The 22,474-nt window shown below is 40.0% G+C and overlaps 1 long non-coding RNA gene across 1 annotated transcript; it reads right to left on the reverse strand.

Annotated features, from left to right (window-relative positions):
- Positions 1 to 12,926: 12,926 nt before the first annotated feature.
- On the reverse strand, positions 12,927 to 21,453 carry LOC120890816 (uncharacterized). The gene is made up of 3 exons (XR_013427873.1): positions 15,743 to 21,453; positions 15,449 to 15,657; positions 12,927 to 15,216 (listed from the first exon to the last, which is right to left on the reverse strand). It is a non-coding gene; the product is annotated as an uncharacterized LOC120890816 (long non-coding RNA).
- Between the last annotated feature and the right edge of the window lie 1,021 nt (positions 21,454 to 22,474).

Raw genomic sequence — 22,474 nt, forward strand, 5'->3', positions numbered from 1 at the left:
ACTCTAGGGAATTCACTTAACTTCATTTGTAAAAGGAGGAAAGATAGAAAATGCTACTCAAGATTATGGATCCATCGATTATTTGCCAAAGTGAGTACTTCTGAGGCTGATAGCTTGGAGTAACTGAATTAGTCTGTTTTGTGTTACTACAACAAAATATCTGAGCTAAGATTTTTATGAAGAAAATATGTTTATTTACCTCTCAATTTAGGAGACTCAATTGTGTTTTATTAGCTTTTTCATCACTGTGACCAAAGACCTGACAAAAACAACTTAAGGAGGAAACATTTTGGCTCATGGTTTCAGAGGTTCAGTCCATGGTCAGCAGACTCCACAGCTCTGGGCCCAAGGTGAGGCAGAACATCATGGAGAGACCTCTGAAACTGTGAGACCCAAGTAAACTTCTATTCCTCTAAAGTTGTTCTTGTCAGGTCTTTTGGTCACACAGCAGAGGGCATGGTGGAGAGAAACACCTTAGAACATGAATATCAGGAAGCAGATAAAGGGAACTCTGATCACTAGGGACAAAATATGCTCAACCCAAAAGACATGCCCCAATGACCAACTTCTTCCTACCACACCCTACATACCCCAGTTACTGCCCAGTTAATCCATGTCAGTGGATTAATGCACAGACTAGGTTAAGGTTCTCGTAACCTCATCATTTCACCTCAGAACTTTCTTGCATTGTCTCATACATGAGGTTTTGGGGACACCCCATCTCTAAACCATAACAGAGGGCCATAGCAATAGCATCAGCTCAACTCTGCTCCTCTTGGCTGCATAACATCAAGTCAGGCTTATGGCCAGACAGAAAGCCAGAGAAGCTGGGGTCCCAAGATGCCTTCCGAGGGATACACCCCAGATGACCTAAGGGTCTCTTACTAGGCTCCACCATTTAAAAATCCACCACCTCCCACGACCACACTAAGGACTAAGCCTCTAACATCAGCAAGGTTTCTCTCCTTGACATTGCACCTAGGTCTCCAGTGGGGTTTTTAAAGATAAATAGCAAAACTTAAGGCAGCTGATGTGCCCATGTCCATTGCAGGGATGTGCTCTGAGTGTCTATGGGTGCTTGTTTCCTGTAAGCTAGATGCCCATATTCTTCACTGAATTATGCTAGAGACATCCTTTCAGCACATGAAACATGTTAAATCATCCACAGTGATAGAGTGGCAAAGGACCCTGTAATATCCGGTAAACTAATGATACTGTGGAAAGTTAATTTGCTCTTTTAGTACAAAAGTAAGCATTTGGGATATTGGCAACTCAAGCTTGAATGAGATACATTTCCCTTCATCCCTGAATTGTAGGAACTACCAGCTAATATTCAAGGTTGAACATTTGTTCACAGCATGCTTAGCTAGGAAGGCTAGTGAGCATTTGGAATTCTGTTTCTGTTTTTGTTTTGTTTTTTAGCATCAGAGTTTCCATTCATGCTATGCATTTTTCAAGTCATCTAAAAAGAAATTTGAATCAAAGGAAAAAAGATTATTAAGGTTGAGATATGAGGTGCTCCTCAAAAGTTTGTGTATGAGACAATGCAAGGTGGGTTAGAGGTGAAATGATCAGATTATGAGAGTCTTAACCTAATCAGTGAGTGACTCCCCTGATATGGATTAACTGAGTGGTAACTGAAGATGGGTAGGATGTATTGGAGCAGGTGAGTCCTGGGGAGTGTGCCTTTGGGGTTTGTATTTTGTTCTTGTTGAACAGAGCTCTCTTTCTGCTTCATGGTACCATGTCCTGAGCCAATTTTCCTCCACCATACTCTTCTGCCTTGATGTTTTGCCTTACTTCAGGCCCCAAGAAATGGAGCTGACTGTCTAAAGACTTAGATCTCTGAAAAGATGAGCCCTAAAATAAACTTTTCCTCCTCTATCTGTCCTTGCCAGGTCTTTTGGTCATGACAATGAAAAAAGTATAACTGAAACAAGGATTATGTATCTTAATCAGCAGAAACTATCCTGGGTCATATTCACAATGGTGACGGTGATAGAAAAGGAAGAGGTACATTTCATATGTTTTCATCAAGGCCACAATGAGGGGCTGTTACCCGAGACCATTTCTTTCATGCTCTTCATCACTTTGGACTCTCTAATGAAGAAGAAAAAGTTTAAGTAGAAAATTTGGATTATAATATCCCTATGATGTCTCTATTATTACAAAGAAAAAATAGTAAATGTAACTTTATACAGAAAAGTCATGCTTAAAACAACGCATGTCCACAGCTGCTGGCTGCTATGGGTGGTGGCTACATCAGTTCCTGCACCGCTAGGACCACAGAGCAAAGTGCCACTGCAGCTATGGCTGCGGGGCTGCTGCTCATACTTATGCTGCTCTCCTGGCCTTTTGTACCTTTCATTGTTTGAATCTCAAAACCATCAAAACGATTTTCAAGAAGATAAGAGGGAACAAAATCTTTTCACGGAATTTACCGAAATGCCTCTAACTTTCTGCAAATTTTTTTTTATTACATTACATGTATTTAATTTTAAAGCTTTCAGAGTGTAATCTCTTCTTTTGAAGGAAGATGCCCCTCTTGAAAAATAATTAAGTTTTACCTAATATAAAATCAAACTTTGGAAAAGTTGATGATTTGCTTGTACCCAACAATGAAAATATTTTTTAAATTTTTGTTTCAAAACTGATTTTAAAGTTTTTGTTTGTTTGTTTTTTGTTTTGTTTTGTTTTTGTTTTTGTTTTTTCTTTTTTGGTACCAGGGGGACTCAATCACTGAGCCATATCCCCAGCCCTGTTTTGTATTTTATTTAGAGACAGGGTCTCACTGAATTACTTAGCGCCTTGCCATTGCTGAGGCTGGCTTGAACTCACCATCTTTCTGCCTCAGCCTCCCAAGCCACAGAGATTACAGGCATGCACCACAGCACAAAATTTCTAGCTTTTTGTACTTGAAAATTTGAAATGAAATAATGAGGTATCCAATCCTGATTCATTTCTCTTTTTTAATTTTTTTTCCTCATATTCTCAGTGCAAGAAAAAATAGTATCAGGTTTTTGGAGCATGAATGTGAAACAGACAGCAATGGCTCTAATGGTACATTCCTGAAAACCTACCTTTATTGACTGGGTGAGCATAGCTAAAGATTTCACTCTTCATCAGTAGAAGATGTGTTCCTTGCAGAATTAGAATTCACTTGAGGAATAAGACTTGTATTTGTGGAATGACTTGAATGTTAATTGGTAGGTCTCTGGCAGAATCTTTGAGTGAAAGGAAATAAACTGATCATTATAGTACCTTTGATGAAATATTATTCTACATTGTGGCAATTTTTAAATACAGAAACAGAACTCGGGATATCACAGATAAAGTCAGATTTTTAAAATAACATCCATTCTATACTTAAAACTGAAGTCTCATTAAAGATCATCTACCAAAAAACTAAACTAGGATGCAAAAGAAAACAATTAAAATGATCATTGAGGAACTCCAAAGGCAGGCAGACTCAATTTGCAATCATAGGAACTGGGCAAAACAAAGCAGTAGAACCATAAACAGAATGATTAGCTGCATTTGGTCCACATTTAATTGATAAAGTCCGGTTGATCATCTTTGCAAAATAAGTAACTTATCGTATGATGATTACCCATGGAATCAAAAAGATGGAAAATAGGGCCATTTAAATTATATATTGAATTAATAATAGCCAAATAATCCAAACTTTCTTTATCTAGATTTAAAAATTGACATTTAAAATGAATAATAATACCCTATATACATGTATAATTCAAACTACTGGAATGATGCTACACCATGTACAGCCAGAGAAATGAGAAGCTGTGTTTCAAAATGCATTCAAGAACAAATTAAAAATAATAAAATAAAAATAAAAAATAAAATTAATATTATTTGTGATCATTTATTGCAACATTAATAGCAACAGTATAAATAATTATCTTTAATTGTCATATTGCTGATTACACCTACTGGATGCTAATCCAGGGAAGGTGCTGGGGAGCTGTAGCCCTGGGACTCACCCAAATGTATTAGATGGTCATTGGTGGACACGGTCTCAATAGTCTTTTTTTTTTTTTTTATTGGTTGTTCACAACATTACACGGCTCTTGACATATCATATTTCATACATTAGATTCAAGTGGGTTATGAACTCCAAATTTTTACCGCAAATGCAGATTGCAGAATCACGTCGGTTACACATCCACAATTTTACATGATGCCCTATTAGTAACTGTTGTATTCTGCTACCTTTCCTATCCTCTACTATCCCCCCTCCCCTCCCCTCCCATCTTCTCTCTCTACCCCATCTACTGTAATTCATTTCTCTCCTTGTTTATTTTCCCGTTCCCCTCACAACCTCTTATATGTAATTTTGTATAGCAAAGAGGGTCTCCCTTCATTTCCATGCAATTTCCCTTTTCTCTCCCTTTCCCTCCCATCTCATGTCTCTGTTTAATGTTAATCTTTTCTTCCTGCTCTTCCTCCCTGCTCTGTTCTTAGTTGCTCTCATTATATCAAACAAGACATTTGGTATTTGTTTTTTAGGGATTGGCTAGCTTCACTAAGCATAATCTGCTCTAGTGCCATCCATTTCCCTGCAAATTCCATGATTTTGTCATTTTTTAGTGCTGCGTAATACTCCATGGTGTATAAATGCCACATTTTTTTTTATCCATTCATCTATTGAAGGGCATCAGGGTTGGTTCCACAGTCTAGCTATTGTGAATTGTGCTGCTATGAACATCGATGTGGCAGTATCCCTGTAGTACACTCTTTTAAGGTCTTCAAGGAATAGTCAGAGAAGGGCAATAGCTGGGTCGAATGGTGGTTCCATTCCTAGCTTTCCCAGGAATCTCCAAACTGCTTTCCAAATTAGCCGCACCAATTTGCAGTCCCACCAGCAATGTACAAGAGTACCCTTTTCCCCACATCCTCACCAGCACTTGTTGTTGTTTGATTCATAGTGGCTGATTCATGTTGTTGTTTGATTCATAGGGTGGTTTTGATTTGCATTTCTCTGATTGCTAGAGATGGTGAGCATTTTTTCATGTACTTGTTGATTGATTGTATGTCCTCCTCTGAGAAGTGTCTGTTCAGGTCCTTGGCCCATTTGTTGATTGGGTTATTTGTTATCTTATTGTCTAATTTTTTGAGTTCTTTGTATACTCTGGATATTAGCGCTCTATCTGAAGTGTGAGGAGTAAAAATTTGTTCCCAGGATGTAGGTTCCTTATTTACCTCTCTTATTGTTTCTCTTGCTGAGAAAAAACTTTTTAGTTAAAGTAAGTCCCATTTGTTTATTCTTGTTATTAACTCTTGTGCTATGGGTGTCCTATTAAGGAATTTGGAGCCCGACCCCACAATATGTAGATCAGAGCCAACTTTTTCTTCTATCAGACGCCGTGTCTCTCATTTGATATCAAGCTCCTTGATCCACTTTGAGTTAACTTTTGTGCATGGAGAGAGGAGGGGATTCAGTTTCATTTTGTTGCATATGGATTTCCAGTTTTCCCAGCACCATTTGTTGAAGATGCTATCCTTCCTCCATTGCATGCTTTTAGCCCCTTTATCAAATATAAGATAGTTGTAACTTTGTGGATTAGTCTCTGTGTCCTCTATTCTGTACCATTGGTCCACCCGCCTGTTTTGGTACCAGTACCATGCTGTTTTTGTTACTATTGCTCTGTAATATAGTTTGAAGTCTGGTATTGCTATACCGCCTGATTCACACTTCCTGCTTAGCATTGCTTTTGCTATTCTGGGTCTTTTGTTTTTCCATATGAATTTCATGATTGCTTTATCTATTTCTACAAGAAATGCCATTGGGATTTTGATTGGCATTGCATTAAACCTATAGAGAACTTTTGGTAATATCGCTATTTTGATGATGTTAGTTCTGCCTATCCATGAACAGGGTATATTTTTCCATCTTCTAAGATCTTCTTCTACTTCTCTCTTTAGGGTTCTGTAGTTTTCATTGTATAAATCTTTCACCTCTTTTGCTAGGTTGATTCCCAAGTATTTTATTTTTTTGGAGGATATTGTGAATGGAGTGTTTTTCCTCATTTCCATTTCAGAAGTTTTGTCACTGATATACAGAAATGCCTTTGATTTATGCGTGTTGATTTTATATCCTGCCACTTTGCTGAATTCATTTATTAGTTCTAGTAGTTTCTTTGTAGACCCTTTTGGGTCTTCTAGGTATAGAATCATGTCATCTGCAAATAGTGATAATTTAAGTTCTTCTTTTCCTATTTTTATGCCTTTAATTTCTTTCGTCTAATTGCTCTGGCCAGTGTTTCGAGAACTATATTGAATAGAAGTGGTGATAGAGGGCATCCCTGTCTTGTTCCAGATTTTAGAGGGAATGCCTTCAATTTTTCTCCATTCAGAATGATGCTAGCCTGGGGCTTAGCATAGATAGCTTTTACAATGTTGAGGTAAGTTCCTGTTATCCCTAGTTTTTCTAATGTTTTGAACACAAAGGGATGCTGTACTTCGTTGAATGCTTTTTCTGCGTCTATTGAGATGATCATATGGTTCTTATCTTTGAGTCTATTGATGTGGTGAATAACATTTATTGATTTCCATATATTGAACCATCCTTGCATCCCAGGGATGAATCCCACTTGGTCATGGTGCACAATTTTTTTGATGTGCCTTTGTATCGGATTTGCCAGAATTTTATTGAGGATTTTTGCATCTAGGTTCATCAGAGATATTGGTCTGTAGTTTTCTTTCTTTGAGGTGTCTTTGTCTGGTTTCAGAATCAGGGTGATGTTGGCCTCATAGAATGAATTTGGCAGAGCTCCCTCTTTTTCTATTTCCTGAAATAACTTGAAAAGTTTTGGTATTAATTCTTCTTTAAAGGTTTTGTAAAACTCCACTGTATACCCATTGGGTCCTGGGCTTTTCTTGGTTGGTAGTCTTTTGATTGCTTCTTCTATTTCATCCATTGATATTGGTCTGTTCAAATTGTGTGTATCCTCCTGACTCAGTCTGGGCAAATCATATGACTTAAGAAATTTATCGATGTCTTCACTATCTTCTATTTTATTGGAATATAGGTTTTCAAAATAATTTCTAATTGTCTTCTTATTTCTGTAGCATCTGTTGTGATATTGCCTTTTTCATCCCATATGTTAGTAATTTGAGTTCTCTCTCTTCTTCTCTTCGTTAGCATGGCTAAGGGTCTGTCGATCTTATTTATTTTTTCGAAGAACCAACTTTTAGTTTTGTTAATTTTTTCAAAAGTTTTTTTGTTTCAATTTCGTTGATTTCTACTCTGATTTTAATTATTTCTTGCCTTCTGCTACATTTGCTGTTGTTTTGCTCTTCATTTTCTATGGCTTTGAGATGAAGTGTGAGCTCATTTATTTGTTGGTTTTTTTTTTTTTTTTGAGGAATGACCTCCAGGCAATGAATTTCCCTCTTAAAACTGCTTTCATTGTGTCCCATAGATTCTGATATGTTGTGTCTGTATTTTCATTTATCTGTAAGAATTTTTTGATTTCCTCCTTTATGTCTTCTGTAACCCATTGATCATTCAGTAACATGTTGTTCATTTTCCATGTGATGTAGGATTTTTCCTTCCTTCTTTTATCATTGATTTCCAGTTTCATTCCATTATGATCAGATAAAATGCATGGTATTATCTCCACCCCTTCATATTTACTGAGGGTTGCCCTATGGCATAATATATGCTCTATTTTTGAGAAGGATCCATGTGCTGCTGAGAAAAAAGTATATCCACTTGATGATGGTTGATATATTCTATATATGTCAGTTAAGTCTAGGTTATTGATTGTGATATTAAGTTCTATAGTTTCTTTATTCAACTTTTGTTTGGAGGATCTGTCCAATGGTGAGAGAGGTGTGTTGAAGTCACCCATAATTATTGTGTTGTGGCCTATTTGATTCTTGAACTTGAGGAGAATTTGTTTTATGAACCTCGCAGCACCATTATTTGGCGCATAAATATTGATAATTATTATGTCTTGTTGGTGAATGGTTCCTTTTAACAGTATATAATGTCCTTCCTTATCCCTTTTGATTAACTTAGTCTTGAAGTCGATTTTATTCAATATGAGGTTGGCCACCCCTGCTTGCTTACGAGGACCGTGTGCGTGGTATATTTTTTCCCAACCTTTCACCTTCAGCCTGTGTATGTCTTTGCCAATCAGATGTGTCTCCTGGAGGCAGCATATTGTTGGATTTGTTTTTTTAATCCATGTTACCAGCCTATGTTGCTTTATTGGAGAGTTTAAGCCATTAACTTTTAGAGTTACTATTGATATATGGTTTGTACTTCCAGCCATGTTTGATTATTTATCTTTTTTTTTTTTTTAATTTCGTTGGTTTCTCCATGATTAGCTTTCCTCTCGTCCTCTGTCTTTACCGAGGCACTTCCCACTGATGGTTTTGGTTATTGTTTTTCATTTCTTTCTTGTGTAGTGTTTTGCACAAGACGCTTTGCAATGCTGGTTTTCTGGCTGCAAATTCTTTTAGCTTTTGTTTATCATGAAAGATTTTTATTTCGTTGTCATACCTGAAGGTTAATTTTGCTGGATACAGAATTCTTGGTTGGCATCCATTGTCTTTCAGTGTTTGAAATACGTTGTTCCAGGATCTTCTTGCTTTCAGTGTCTGTGAGGAAAAATCAGCCGTTAACCTTATTGGTTTACCCCTGAATGTACTCTGCCTCCTTTCTCTCGTAGCTTTTAATATTTTCTCTTTGTTTTGTATATTGGATATCTTCATAACAATGTGTCTTGGCGTTGGTCTACTGTGATTTTGTGTGCTCGGTGTCCTGTATGCATCTACAATTTGTATATTTGTTTCCTTTTTTATTTCTGGAAAGTTTTCTGTAATTTTTTCATTCAGCAGGTTACTCATTCCCTTGGTTTGAATCTCTGTGCCTTCCTCTATCCCGATGACTCTTAAATTTTTTTTTTTATGTTATCCCATATCTCTTGGATGTTTTTCTTGTGATTTTTAACCAGCCTTTCTGAACTGGCTAGACTCTTTTCAAGATGATATATTTTGTCTTCATTATCTGACATTCTGGCTTCTACTTGCTCCATTCCATTAGTGATACTCTCAATTGAGTTTTTAATTTGGTTTATAGTTTCTTTCACTTCTAGAATTATTGTTTGATTTTTTTATAATCTCTATCTCCTGATAAAGATGCTTAACTTCTTCTTTTATCTGTTTATATAATTCATTTTCAATGTATTCTTTTACTGTTTGAATTTGCTGTCTCATATCCTCTTTAAGGTTCCATTCCATCTGTCTAAGGTGTTCCTTGAGTTCTTTATATGACCATTTTTCTGATGGCTCTAGGTCCTCCTGAATATTTAGGCTGTCCTGCATTGTTTGTACTCCTTTTCTTCCTTGCTTTTTCATGCTGCTCATGTTACTTCTTGTTCTGTTTGACTGCTGAGTTACTGTTTACTCCTATAAATTTATTTGATGCTTGGGAAAAAAGGTATTAGAAGAGAAGGGAAGAAGTCACTAAAGAGAATGAGAGTAAGCAGATAGAATTCAAGGAAGGGGGAATAAGAGAATTGAAAAGAAATGAAAAGACAAATAATAATAAAAAATTAAAATTAAAATTAAAAAATAAAAATAAAATAAAATAATAAAAAGTTTTTTAAAAATTTAAAGAAATTAAAAAAATATTTACAAAACAACAACAAAAATATGAAAATGAAAAAAAACCCTAAATTAAAAAAAAAAAGAAAAAAAATTTAATAAATGCAGTTTTAGAGTTTGATTAACTTCTCTTCCAGTAGGTGGAGCTGTGCCCACTGGGCCAAGCTTCTCCTCTCAATAGGTGGGAACCAATCACTGTGCAGCAGCTCTTCCTCCCAGACTGGGCGGGTCTCCAATCCTGGGTGCCTAGGGCCTTCTCTTGTGTCTAGACACTTCCCCTCTTTTCCTCTAGCCAGGCCCCGCTCACTGGTGACGCTCACCGCAATACTGGCTACACGCCAGGTCTGCTGCTCCTGGAGCCCTGTTTTCATGAGTGACTGGGCACACTCTCCCTGTCTGCCTCCTTCAGACCCTAAGTTTGTGGAGCTTGGGGCTGAGAACCCCCATCGAATTTGCTTGCCCTCCGGTAGCCACGCCCCCGGTAGCTGGTGCAAGGGACCTCAGTTGTCAGCACTGGTGGGAGCGGTAGCCAGGAGTTCTGCGCCGCGATTCCTGCGCCACTCCTGATTCCCTCTGTCTGGCTATCTCGCTCACGGGAGAGCTGGGAGGGGGGAGGGTCCCTTAATGTTTTCCCACTGTGTGGAGAGGGAAGGCTAGGGGATTACACACCTGCTGCCACTGGTTTCAATGAATTTATCTCCTCCGCCTCGTTTTGGTAACGTCAGTTCTCTGCCATGGTGGTATCCCATGCAAATGGTGACAGTTCGTTCTCTTTGCTGGGTGACCAATGCAATGGGTGGGTCCTGTCTGTCTCTCCCCAAGCCCCGTTTCAATCCTGTGGCCACTGCCTATGCAGGCTCAGTTGGCATTTACTCCCCATTAGTCTTCATAACCTTTCTTAGCAAGGGCTGAAGTTCTTGGTCTTGCTTAAAGTCATCCAATTGTTTTTTGGTCTTCCTGGATGACATATCTAGTAGACAAACTCCAAAAATGCCAGTTGCAGACAAGCAGAGAGAACAACCCCTCTGTAATCTGACCATCCCACCTGGTAGCTGAGGTGAATCTCAGCAGGCATTCCTGGGTCACACCTGTTGTTTATAGAGTTATTGTATTTTCTTGATGGTCATGTGCAGCATGGGAAAGATACCTCAGAATTTGTTGATGATGGTGTTCAACCTATTTTAGAGGGTTACATACATGTTTCCAACCTCTGCATTTAACAGGGTCAGGAAGATGGCTGCTATCATAACAATCAGCTATGCTGATAGTGTGAGGGGATCTTTTGACTAGAAACTTTTATTTTATCAATTTGTGTAGACTGAGTCTAGAAACAGGATTCTGGAAAATGGTTAACATTTTTCAAATCAAATATTTAAAAGAAAATGTAAGGAAATTTCTCTAGTATGTAACAATTATTTTGTAGTTCGTTCACTCTAGCAATCTGTCCGTTCATTCATACTTATCAAGTATCTGCCTATGTTAAACTCTGCCTGTAAAGTGCTGAACCATGAACAAAGAACTGGATATTTCTATGATGTCATGTCAACCTGAAAACTTTCCAGGGCATTTGAGGCTTTCAGGAAGCCCATCAGACCCTGGGCAACAACCTGATTACCCTTTTGGAGAATCCCCCTGTGGCCCTCATGGTCATTTATCATTTTGTACCAGCCTCTTGACCTGGTCTAGAAGAAGCAGATCTAGTGTGGACATGAGGGATAGGGTACAGTTTTATCATCTATAGGTAGATGTATGGCTGGGTTCCTCCCAGATGAGAAAAGGACAACTGAGAAGGTTGATTTCAAATTGAATTGGCAGGAACAAGTGTATGAAGGAGAAAATATTCTGGAAGGATTTTTTTGTTGTTTTTGACTACTTTGGTTTGGTTTTTGAGACAGGGTCTCGTCTCACTATGTTGCCCAGTCTGGGCTCCAACTCCTGCCTCAGCCTTCAGAGTAGCTGAAATTACAGGTGTATGTCACTGTGCCCAGTTTAAAGTAACAAACCTGTCTCCTGGTGGGCTCCAAAAACAACCTTTCTGTTAATACAGAATGTGCTGACCAATTTGTGCCACAGACACATAAACCTGCAGTTTTTAAATGATGTCCTATTTGCATTTGAGAGAGCAACTAAGCTGGTAAGATAAACACATAAGTGGAATAATGTGTCTAATTTTCTCTTCTGATTTGGAGTGATTGCTGGAATTGACGAGGACAGAGTGCACCTCTGCTCCTTTCTCTGTCTCTTGTCCAGCTCCATCTCTCTGGGCTTCTTTGGGCTCCCTTCAGGAATGATGCATAAGCTTAACTGTCCCCATACATTTGGGGGCAAGTCTTCCCCAGTGAGAACTCTGTGGGATTCACAAGAAGGGAACCAGGAGTGTCAAGATCAGGCTTTTTGTTCTGTGCCCCATAACCAAATAAAGTAAGTGGACTTCAAACTATGCTCAGAGGAATTTGTTTGCTTTATAAAGAGAGTAGCCCTTAACCCTAGAAGATTCTGATAATTATAGAATTTCTGGTGTTCTCACTGATTAAAAAACAATCACTGCTTCCAGAGAAAGCTGTGGGTTCTTCAAAGTCATAGCAGGAAGAAAGTGAAGGAAACGCATTCGAAAGGATTAAAATTATTGATAACAAATGGGCCTCTCTTATGGGCTGGGAACATAGCTCAGTTGGTAGAGTGCTTACTTCACATGCACAAGGCCCTGGGTTCAATCCCCAGTGCCACCAAAAAAAAAAAAAAAAGGAAAATAAAAGAAATGGACCTCTCTGTTTGGTTTCTAATTTCTTGGCTTTCCTGATTCATAGACATCATAAAAAGCACCCTTCCTGAGTCACCGATTTATTTTAGAATTTGTTACCATTCCCTGTTGGAAGGTACCTGTGACAAGATAGCAATATCAACAAGGATTTACAGCAGCTTTATAAATGGTCCAGAATAAAGGGCAATATTCAAAACAGAATCATGGGGGCTTTGGCTATTACCAACCCTCGAACAACTGCCAGTTTGGAATATAAACCAACCCTTACATACTTGGAAGCCTGAAATAAGACTCAATAGATTTTTCCATGTTTGTTTAGAATTACCAACCTGTAAGAGCAACATTATTTATGTTCCCAATGCCTAACCTATTTATTTCTCAAATCTTTAAAAAACTTAGAAATGTAAACAAACGATGGACAATTCACAGATATTTGGTTAACAACAATTGTAGAAAGATGACTAATTCCTGTTTCTAAGGAGCAGAGAGGCAGACCAAGAAAGTGTAAAACATACAACTATAGGAAATATATTTCACATATGTGTCAATTTTATTCTAATTTCATAAATTTACATGAACTGGATTATGTCGGTTAAGTTAGGAACAGTACCACATTCCCATGGCATTTGAGTTTCCTGTAAGCTGTTTTGGAATAGAAAGGTTAACAATGTCTTGGAGTCTTAAAAATTCAATTCTGTTGTAGCATTTTTCAATAACATTGATCAACTGTTTTTCCTGGAGTTACTCATATGGGTCCTCAAGACATTTTGGTGGTAGTGTGAGTGATGAGATTAACACAAAAACGAAAAAGAGGTTGCTATTTCATCACAGAAGCAGGTACAAAAGGTTGAGTTTTAAGGACCAGTTATGAGGAGGTACAGGAGATGGTGACCAATTGCTGAGAAATTTTTGATTAAAAATTATCAATAATAGCAGCCAAACGGGGCAGGGAAGCATGACTCAGGGAAGTCTACGTGTTTGAGGTCTTGACTTAAACAGGAATGCTCAACAGGAAGGTTAATGGGGGAGAGAGAAAGGCAGAAGATGTTGGAAGACAATAAGTCAGAGGAAATGAAGATGAGAGGGCACGGGAGAGAGATAATTCTGTGATGAGAAAAACAAAACAGCTGAAGGGGTAGGGAACTTGGTTAGATGCTAGGAACCTGGCACAGGTTAACTAGTGACAGACCACCCAAAATGCACCTGGATTCAAATGATCATGTGTCTTCCCTCCCAAAATCTTGTTGCCTTAAAAATCTATTCATTCCACACAGACCCAATCATATGCACTTAACTAAACACTCCAATAGTTTTTTAAAACATTATTTTTATAAAATCTAAACTTGTAAGCTAGCTTTTATGAAGTCCAGCTTGATTTCCCACCATTTTCTGTTTGCCAGTCCCAACTGCTGCCCTCTGGCCTCCTCATAGATTAAGAGTATGGTCCCAGAAAAATAATGTGGGAGCTTATTAAAAATGGAAAATCTCAGGACCTACCCTAGACTTAATGAATCATCAATCTGCATTTTAACAAGGCTTCCATGCAACAACCTGTTGCATTTTCAAGATTGAGAACCACTTGCTGCCTAGTTGTACTGAACCACTGGCAATTCCCCAAGCCACACTGTGTGTTGAACATCTCTAAGCCTCTGCACATGCTATTCTCTGCCCAGAAGTCCTTCCTCCCTCCCATTCCTCTTTTGAGAGTCAGTTCAAGGATTTGTAAACCATTTTCTGGCCCATCTGTTTTCTCCTGCCCATGGTAACCGCCTCTCTCCATTATACTGCCATGGAAACCAGTGAAAATGTCTACCATTTATGCACCAGGCTTCACTGTAGCTCATGGTTTATGTGTCTGCCTCCTTAAAATGCAGCAAGCTCCTGAAGGTAGTGGCTGTGTTTGCCTTGGCACAGTGCTGTGACTCAGGAAATGTTAAGTTGAAATGTTATTGAAAAACAAAGGACAGAGAGAGGAGAGAAAAAGGAAAGTGATTGCATGCCAAGAGATTGACAGCCACCCCAGCTATAGCCTTGACACTGACTGTGATAAGCACTATGCTAATGCTTCATGGGGATAGTGCTATTTACTCCCTCTGTTACCTCTCTGGGTGTTATTCTCCTCACTTAGCAGAGATGGGAACGATGGTACAGAGAGGTTGCATAATATGCTCGAGTTGCCCCCCCCACCAGCTGTACATGGTAGAGCCCACGTCCACTCACAGGCAGTTTTACTCTAGAGTCTATGCTCTTAACCAGTCTGAGGAAGGAGGTAGCTTTGGTTATCAATATTCACTAGTTCAACAAACATTTTCCCAGGGAAAGCTCTTTGGGAGAGGACACAGCAGATAAAAATCACAGTCACTTACAATCCTGCCCTCAAGGCACTCATTTTAGCAAGGAAGCAGAGATCTGTAAACCAGCAAATGATTCATCAATGGACAATAACTGAAGAATATTTAAAGTCAACTTAGATCTAGCAACAGGCAGGATGGACCTGTTCTACCAGTGGGAATATTTGATTTAGATCTTGAAAGAGGAGCATAAACTCAGAAAGCAGAGAAGCAAGAGAGGGAGGAGACAAGATTCAGGGCAGAAGGAAATGTAGAAATGTAAAAAGAGGCACAAACTTTAACCCTGCAGCAGGGTGAGTTGTCCTGTGCGGCTGGATTGAGGAGTGTGTGCAGACACTTCGGGTTGACGTGCTCAGCGTGTGCTCCCTGTTGCTCCCTGTTCAACAGAATCAGAAACAAAGCCACACATCCCAGAGGATCTTGAAGCTACAATTCTATCAACGAGATGCACTCTCAAGGTCCGTCAACCTGCAGCACACAGTAGCAGAGCCGTTAATTAAAGTATCATTTGTGGTCACATTTGTGGGGGAAAAAAAGTCTCCACAGAATTAAAAATATCAGAGGCCAAATGGCTATGGTAATAAGATTTTATGGCCCAAATGATAAATTCCAAGGCTGGAGGATTGATTGGCTGGTTTCTTGAGTCCCCATGGAGTACACAGAAAAAGACTAGTATGGAGCTACTGGTACCATCCCATACCTGGTGCCAAATTCTGTGTCAGTGTTACCTCTTCAGCAAGAGGCAGAGACCCAAAATAACAGTAGCTTAATCAAGTTAGAAGGCTATTTCTCATCCCAAATTCCAGAGGTAGGAAGTGCAGCTGTGGCAGTTCTGCTCCATGGTGCTGTCACCTTGCCACTCCTCATTCCCTTTGGTGTCATCTTCATTTTCATGGGCTCAGATGGTAGCTGCAGGATGAAGAAGGGAGAAAAGAATAAGAACCAACCAAGGACTTGTGCCAGATTGCTCTTGAAAAAGTTCTCGGAAACTCACATTTTACTTTGTTGAGCATAACATTGTCCAGAACTTTGTCACCAGTCCACATCTAACTGCACAAGAGGCTAGGGAAAAGGCTGGAGTTGTGCTTCAGTGGTATGTGTGAAGCACTGGGTTTGATCCTCAGCACCACATAGAATAAATAAAATACAGGTATTAGAGAGCGAGAGACAGACACTAGGGAAAGCAATCACCAATTGTCATTATTGTATTCAGAAGGGGGCAGCAATCTGTCACTACTTCTACAAAATGCACTGTGGAGAGTGTCAGAGGAGGAAATTGGGATGATGGGAGCCTGCTGGGGAAGGACACATCAAGGAGTTTGGAATTTTTCCTCCTCGAAATGAGGAATCATCAAAAACAGTTTTGGAGGCAGAGAAGTATGAGCTGAGCTGTATTACAGCCATCTCCTTGACAGCCACCTGGATGGATGGGTTCTGGTGGATGATTCTGTGACCCAGAGACAAGTAGAAAGCTGTTGCCCTGGTCCAAGTGGGAGGTGCTGAAGTCCTGAAATAGGGAAGTGACAGTAGAATGAAAAAAAAAAATGGAAAGGTGAGGTATGTGAGAGTAGAGAGGTGAGCCCTGGTGACTATTAGGTAATGAAGGAGAAAAAGGGAATTAACATGACACCAGACTTTGGCTTAAGCAATTTGGTAAATGATAATGCAACTAACCCAAACAGAAAGGAATGTAGGAGATGAAGAAGTCTACTACTAGTGGTGGGGAGAATGTGATTAGTTTGGTTTGGGATATGTTGAGTTTAAACCTCCTGTTAGGTGGGAGATGTTACGCAAGCAGATAAAAATATATGTCTGGAATCCTGGGGAAAAGTCAGGGCTGGAGGTACCGATTCAGGAGTTGTGTGACAGTTACAGTCATGAGTTTGGTTTGGCTTAACCAGAAAAGAATGAGGAAACAAAAGGTAAAGCCCGGAAAAGCACCAGTTGTGTGAGTCCCCTGTAGAGTCCATTCTGACAGAACCTTCTCTGGGAGTTATAGGTCAAGAAATTCTGGAGTTTTGTTGGCGACTAAAAGGCTCAGGGGTCACTCCAGGTAAACTGGGCTGACTGGGCTGAGCAAAATAACCACACAAGAGACACAAAATACCTTTTTCTTTGGGGTCATATGACGGCTCTCTGACCTTAAGGGTCAGCAGGAAGAGAGAGAGAGAGAGAGGGAGAGAGAGAGAGAGAGAGAGAGAGAGAGAGAGACACCCCACATGCTGACCCCTTTTATTGAGGAGAAGCTATTCAAATGAGGCAAGGGGTCAGGTTTCAGGGGGCTGAGTCTGTCTTCATGATGTCCACTGTCAGCAGGTTGACTGACACCTGGGTAGGCCACACCCAAGGGCACAGTAAGAGAAGGGGACACACACAAGGCACTTCCATGGAACATTCTATCCTAAACAGGACAAGGGGTTATATTACAAAGGAACAGGTGAGCATAGCTCCACCCATGGGGCTGTAGGAAGTCATGCCCATGCACAAAACACTGTGCCTTGATCCCAAGAAGGGTGAAGAAAGTCTAGCAGATTGTCGCCTGATCCCTCAGCACCCAGCCAGGAGTGTGACTCAGTCATGTGCAAGGTTGGTCTCCCACAAAGAAATTTGAGGTTGCAAATGTATTCCTTTCCAGATATCTAGGATTTGTGTCAGATCTTTCCATTTCAAGATAAGGTAAAACCGCTGACGACCTTTTCTTTCCCTGAGGGAGTTACTTTTACACCAAGTAATTTCAAGTGTTGGGGAAAAAAGTCACATTTAAAGTTGAGGTTTCCATTTCTACTCTGTAACACAGCACAGCCTGTTCCTGGAAAAAGTCCGGCCTCCCTTATCATCCAGGGAACTGTCTTGCAATTTTTCCACCAGGCCTGGGAGTTGGGGAGGAGAGGAGGATGTCAGCAGCTTTAGATGTGCATTGTAGGCAGCGACAGATAGGGAAGCTCTCTTACAAACTGCTTTCAATTTCTGGTGATTTAATGCCCTTATGATTGCTTTCAAGAAATAGGAATTTGGTTGTTGGCATCTGCTTCAATTTTAGAAAAGCTTTTAGAAAACTTGTTGGTACATAGCACCCCTTTTTTTGTCAATTGATTCTTATTTTCCCTTCTCTTTCTCTACCTTCACTTCTTTTTCCCTCTCTTCTCCCTCTTCTTCTTTTTATCTCCCTCCACCTTCTCACTTTGAGCAGTTGGATAGTATAACCCACCCTCAACACTTTGCTTTCTTGAAATTTAATGATTAGAATTTGAAAATGACTTTGGGTCAAAGAGTACAACAAAATGTCAATTCTTGTGGTGATCACTGCAAGCAGAATAACTTCAATGACTGGAATCCAAATAAAGGATCCTATAATCCTCCTGAAAGCACTGTAAATTTAATTCATCAGAAGCAATAAAAGTGATCTAAAATTAAAATAATTGGTATACTTGTCTAAAATGGAAAGTTTGTGTACAGGATTTGCATGGGATCCTATAATTAGTATGAATTCATCCCAGCATCTAATATTCTTCACCTCAGTATACTTGACTATGTTCACTGATATCCATCACAATGGCCCTAAAATCAGCCTTCATCAAACAAAGATTCAATTATACCCACTGAGCTCTATCTAGTAGCTAAGTAAATGGGCAAAATGCAATTTGGCAACAATATTTTCACTTCTGAAAAAAAAATCATTAAGAAACTACAGTAAAACATTTCACGAAGCAAAATTTATTTTTAAAACAGTTCTTTATTCTGAGATCATGTCCTTTTTTTCCTCTGTCAACTGCCTTTTCTTTTGTAAAAAATGGTAGTGCCAGTATGACAGGTTCTTTTTGCAAAATTAAAAGTTGACACATCATTGCTACTTCCAAGAGTTATTCTGAATTTTACTTGTTGGTGAAATATCAAAACCTCAGAATCCCCATTGGAATGCTTCCCTATAGGCTGGGGAACAAACTGGACTTTCTGTCAGGCTGGGTCCAGCTGGTTCTTCATGGTCTTGCTCCCTGTTGCTGATCACACAAACTGGCCAAGTAGGTGAGCAATAAGATATGGGAATGAAAGGTTTAAATAGGGTTAAACCCTTAAAGGTGTTCGTGTTTGTTTCCTCCATTCATCACCAAAATGTTAAACACTTTAATATACTTTTAAAATTGTGATTTTAAAAATATGTGTATTTTATTTATTTTTTATTTATTTATTTTTTAATTAAACTCAGGGGCACTCAACCACTGAGCCACATCCCTAGCCCTATTTTGTTTTATTTAGAGACTCACTGAGTTGCTTAGCACCTCAGTTCTGCTGAGGCTGGCTTTGAACTCATGATCCTCCAGCCTCAGCCTCCTGAGATGCTGGGATATGTGTATTTTAAATAAACCACTTACATGTACAAAAGTCAAACCATGACACTGCCACAGGGCATCAGGGCACAGTAGATTTTGCATGTCAGCCTTAAAGTTTTGCAAAAGCATTCCATGAAGACCTGGATTTAGGGTTTCAGGCCCTGAGAGTAGAGCATCAAACCCTTCTCTACTAGAATGTAAAGGAAGAGACATAAATTCCACATAATTCCCTGTTGGGATCCAGTTTGACATGACTCTATCCATGTTGGTCCCAAGCACTATTTTGCCATCCAGGTAACCCTGGCATGCATCCTAAACCCTAACAGGACAAACAAGTCATTCAGGTAGTCTACCAAGCTATTGTGCTGACTATTGACACTTTTATTTTTTCTTACCTGAGTTGGATGTGTTAACTATTAAGTTTTTGAGAAAGCCCAGGTACCTCCTGATGGGCAAAGGCCTACCTTTGTCAAGCTTTATATCTAAACCACTCTTTCCTGTCTCTAGGTGCTGGGATTCTCTTGTGTTGCTGCCGCCCAAAGATAGCTTCTGTCTGTGAGCCCCTAATAAATTGTACTTTGTGCAATCTTGGGTCTATCTGCCTCTTTCTTTAGTCTCATGGCACTTTCTGCCTGTGGTCACTAGTGTCACATACATCAGGACTAGGTTTCCCAAAACAACATCAAAAACAATAAAGATTCTGGGTTGATTAGAACACACTTTAAATCAAAATTCGAGTTCTCTTGAGACAGAGACCACCATAGGGACAAAGGGCAAAGGCACTCCTGGGCCTTAACTCCACAAGCATGGTATGTGCTGTCCCTGCTGTCCCCCTTCCCTTGTGGTTTGTTAGCTATTTCCATCATGTTATGTGCCTTTCTCTACCTTCTCACTGACTCACTCTCCAGCAGTTTGGCCTCAAAAAATCAGTATATTATTAAAGCCAGGATACCCTCACCATAAGTCTCCAAGGACAAACAACATAAAGGATAAAACAGAAACAGGAGTCACAGAAACAGCAAATTCCCTGGACCCGTAACTTCTTACTTGCCAAGATTTGTGTTTTCTTCCACTCTTTCTTCCACTCTCCACCTATACGCTCTCTTAACAGGCACAGAAACTCATCCTTATCACAAGGCAGGGATGTTTATACAGGATGTGGCATGTAATTATGAAAAACCCAAATAACATGTTATTTGCACTTAAAATTAAGTCTCTGCTAACTGTAGCAACCTACCCCTCCTTCAAGGTTAAAGTGCTTTTCCAGGAAAAGAAAATGTACCCCAAACCAATTAATATTCCTAAACTCTAGCCCACCCCAGTCACCCTTTCACATGACTAAAACTAGCCTTCTTCATCCTGGGGAGCCATCCTGACAGGCCATTGCTGTGTCTCCCTTATGCCTAATGAAGAGTCTTGTTCCTGTGGTAATTGGGATTTTATCTGATTCTTCTGATGGAGAGTATAGGACCCACTGAGTCACTACCTCTGACCTCCAAAATCAAGGACAAAATTTCAAAATTGTTTTTCAAGAATCAGAAAAAAAATGCTCCTTTGGAGAGGTCTTCAATCCACATGTCTTGCTACCACTATCATTGTGATTCTTTGTCATTTCCCAGAGGTCAGCAACCATTTCTGATAAAATGCTCCTGCAGCAGGGAAAGGTACAGGCCCAGCCCCTTATAATCATTAACCTTGGGGCTACAGACCTCCAGTTCCGTTGCCAGGGGACCCAAAGTACTACTTAAGGAAGCAGGGAAATGATAGTGAACTACTCCATGAAAGGCAGGAACACTCTGGAGCCCCCGCCTGCAGTTGACCCCTTCATGTAGAAGGACAGCTCTAAGAGTAAACAGGATTTTAAAATAGGGCTGAGGATGACCACTTGTCTCACGCGAGACGATCCCAGCACATATTTTCATTATCTAACAATTCAGAAAGCAAGAATTATTCATAATTCTGCCACCTAGAAATTACCACTGTTAACATTTTGATTAACTTTCTTCCAGGAATGGATGGACGCTTGGATGAGTGGACAGCCTTGAAGATACCCTCACAATGTTCTTACATGTATACTAGTTCATTATGAAGAGGGAAATTAATAAGATGGTGCAGGAGGCTGATTTTTAAATATAAACACATTATTCGGATTTTTCACAACTGCATATTACTGTGTGTGTGCGCAAAAAAAAAAAAATTTAAATAACAAAACCAAGGCAATCATTCTTGGGAATAATGGGGTTTATCAGGGGGACCCTGAGCACTAAGGAGGGCCTCCTCCTGGCGAGGGTGCAGAGCTAGGGAGGTAGCCCATCCGCAGAAAGCAGCGGGAGGCAGTCCGGGCCCTAGCTACGTGCTGCTCAGGGCTGCTGGAGTCGCTGCAAGAGGCGGGCCTGGCTAGGAAGTGGCGCACGCGCACTGGGCGCGCCAGGTTTCGCAGCGAGATGCGAAGCCGATGCACTTTTACTTAGGATACCAGTTGCTTTCCGGAGTGGTTTCTCCGGAAACAAGGTGCTTTCACCTCGGCGCTGGCTCTCCCGGAGCCATGGGAGGGCTTTTCTCCTCCACTTTACTGGAGAAGACACAGAATTACCCACGCCGGCACCAACTCTGGGAAAGGCGTGGACACGCCGGGGTTGCGGCCTCGTGGCGCCCTCTGCCGGGACCCAGGCGCGGTGCAAGCCTGGAGGCCGAAGTGGCCGGCAGGGAGGGAGCCTCAGAATCTCTGGGCCCTGAGGGAGAGGCACCCCCAGGATTAAGGCATCCATAGTTTCATTACCATCTTCCTTCCTCTCCATCCATATTTCACTTTACGTGTGTTTTTTGTTTTGTTTTAAACAGCATCAGCTATTTTTCTTACCCTCCAAAAATAATGCTTATTACTTAAACATTACTTAATAAGCAATGCTTGTTATTTATTAAAAATTTTTTAAACCCACAAAAGCATAAAGAAGACTAGCAAACCTTTAATTTCATCAGAGATTAGTACACGTTTAAAGTCCCCCTTTTCTTTTCCTATACACAAACATCATATATAAACAGTAATTATCAGTATAAACAGCTGGACAATGCTATAAAGAGTCAGACCTGGTGTTAAACTGGCCTGGTTGAAGAAAAGGCCAAATTACAAGCAGTGGGAACTCCTCGCCCTTAAAAGGGGGTCTGGATGCCTCTTGGCTTAATGAACTAATTATTCTTGTTTGCAAAGAAACTGTTTTCCTCTTTGCCTGGGGTTACATAAGTGAAAGTGCATAGCTAGGTTGCACAGCTAAAGCTACTTTGCTAGGGGCAAGTAGGTGGCAGTGGTTAGTGGATCTGCTGTGGAAAGAAAAATTGATCTCAATGTAGACTTTGAATAGCTGGAAGACTTAAGAGTTCCTCTCTATGCAGTGTAGCTC

The sequence above is a fragment of the Ictidomys tridecemlineatus genome, chromosome 11 (assembly GCF_052094955.1).
Source record: "Ictidomys tridecemlineatus isolate mIctTri1 chromosome 11, mIctTri1.hap1, whole genome shotgun sequence".
Lineage (NCBI taxonomy): Eukaryota > Metazoa > Chordata > Mammalia > Rodentia > Sciuridae > Ictidomys > Ictidomys tridecemlineatus.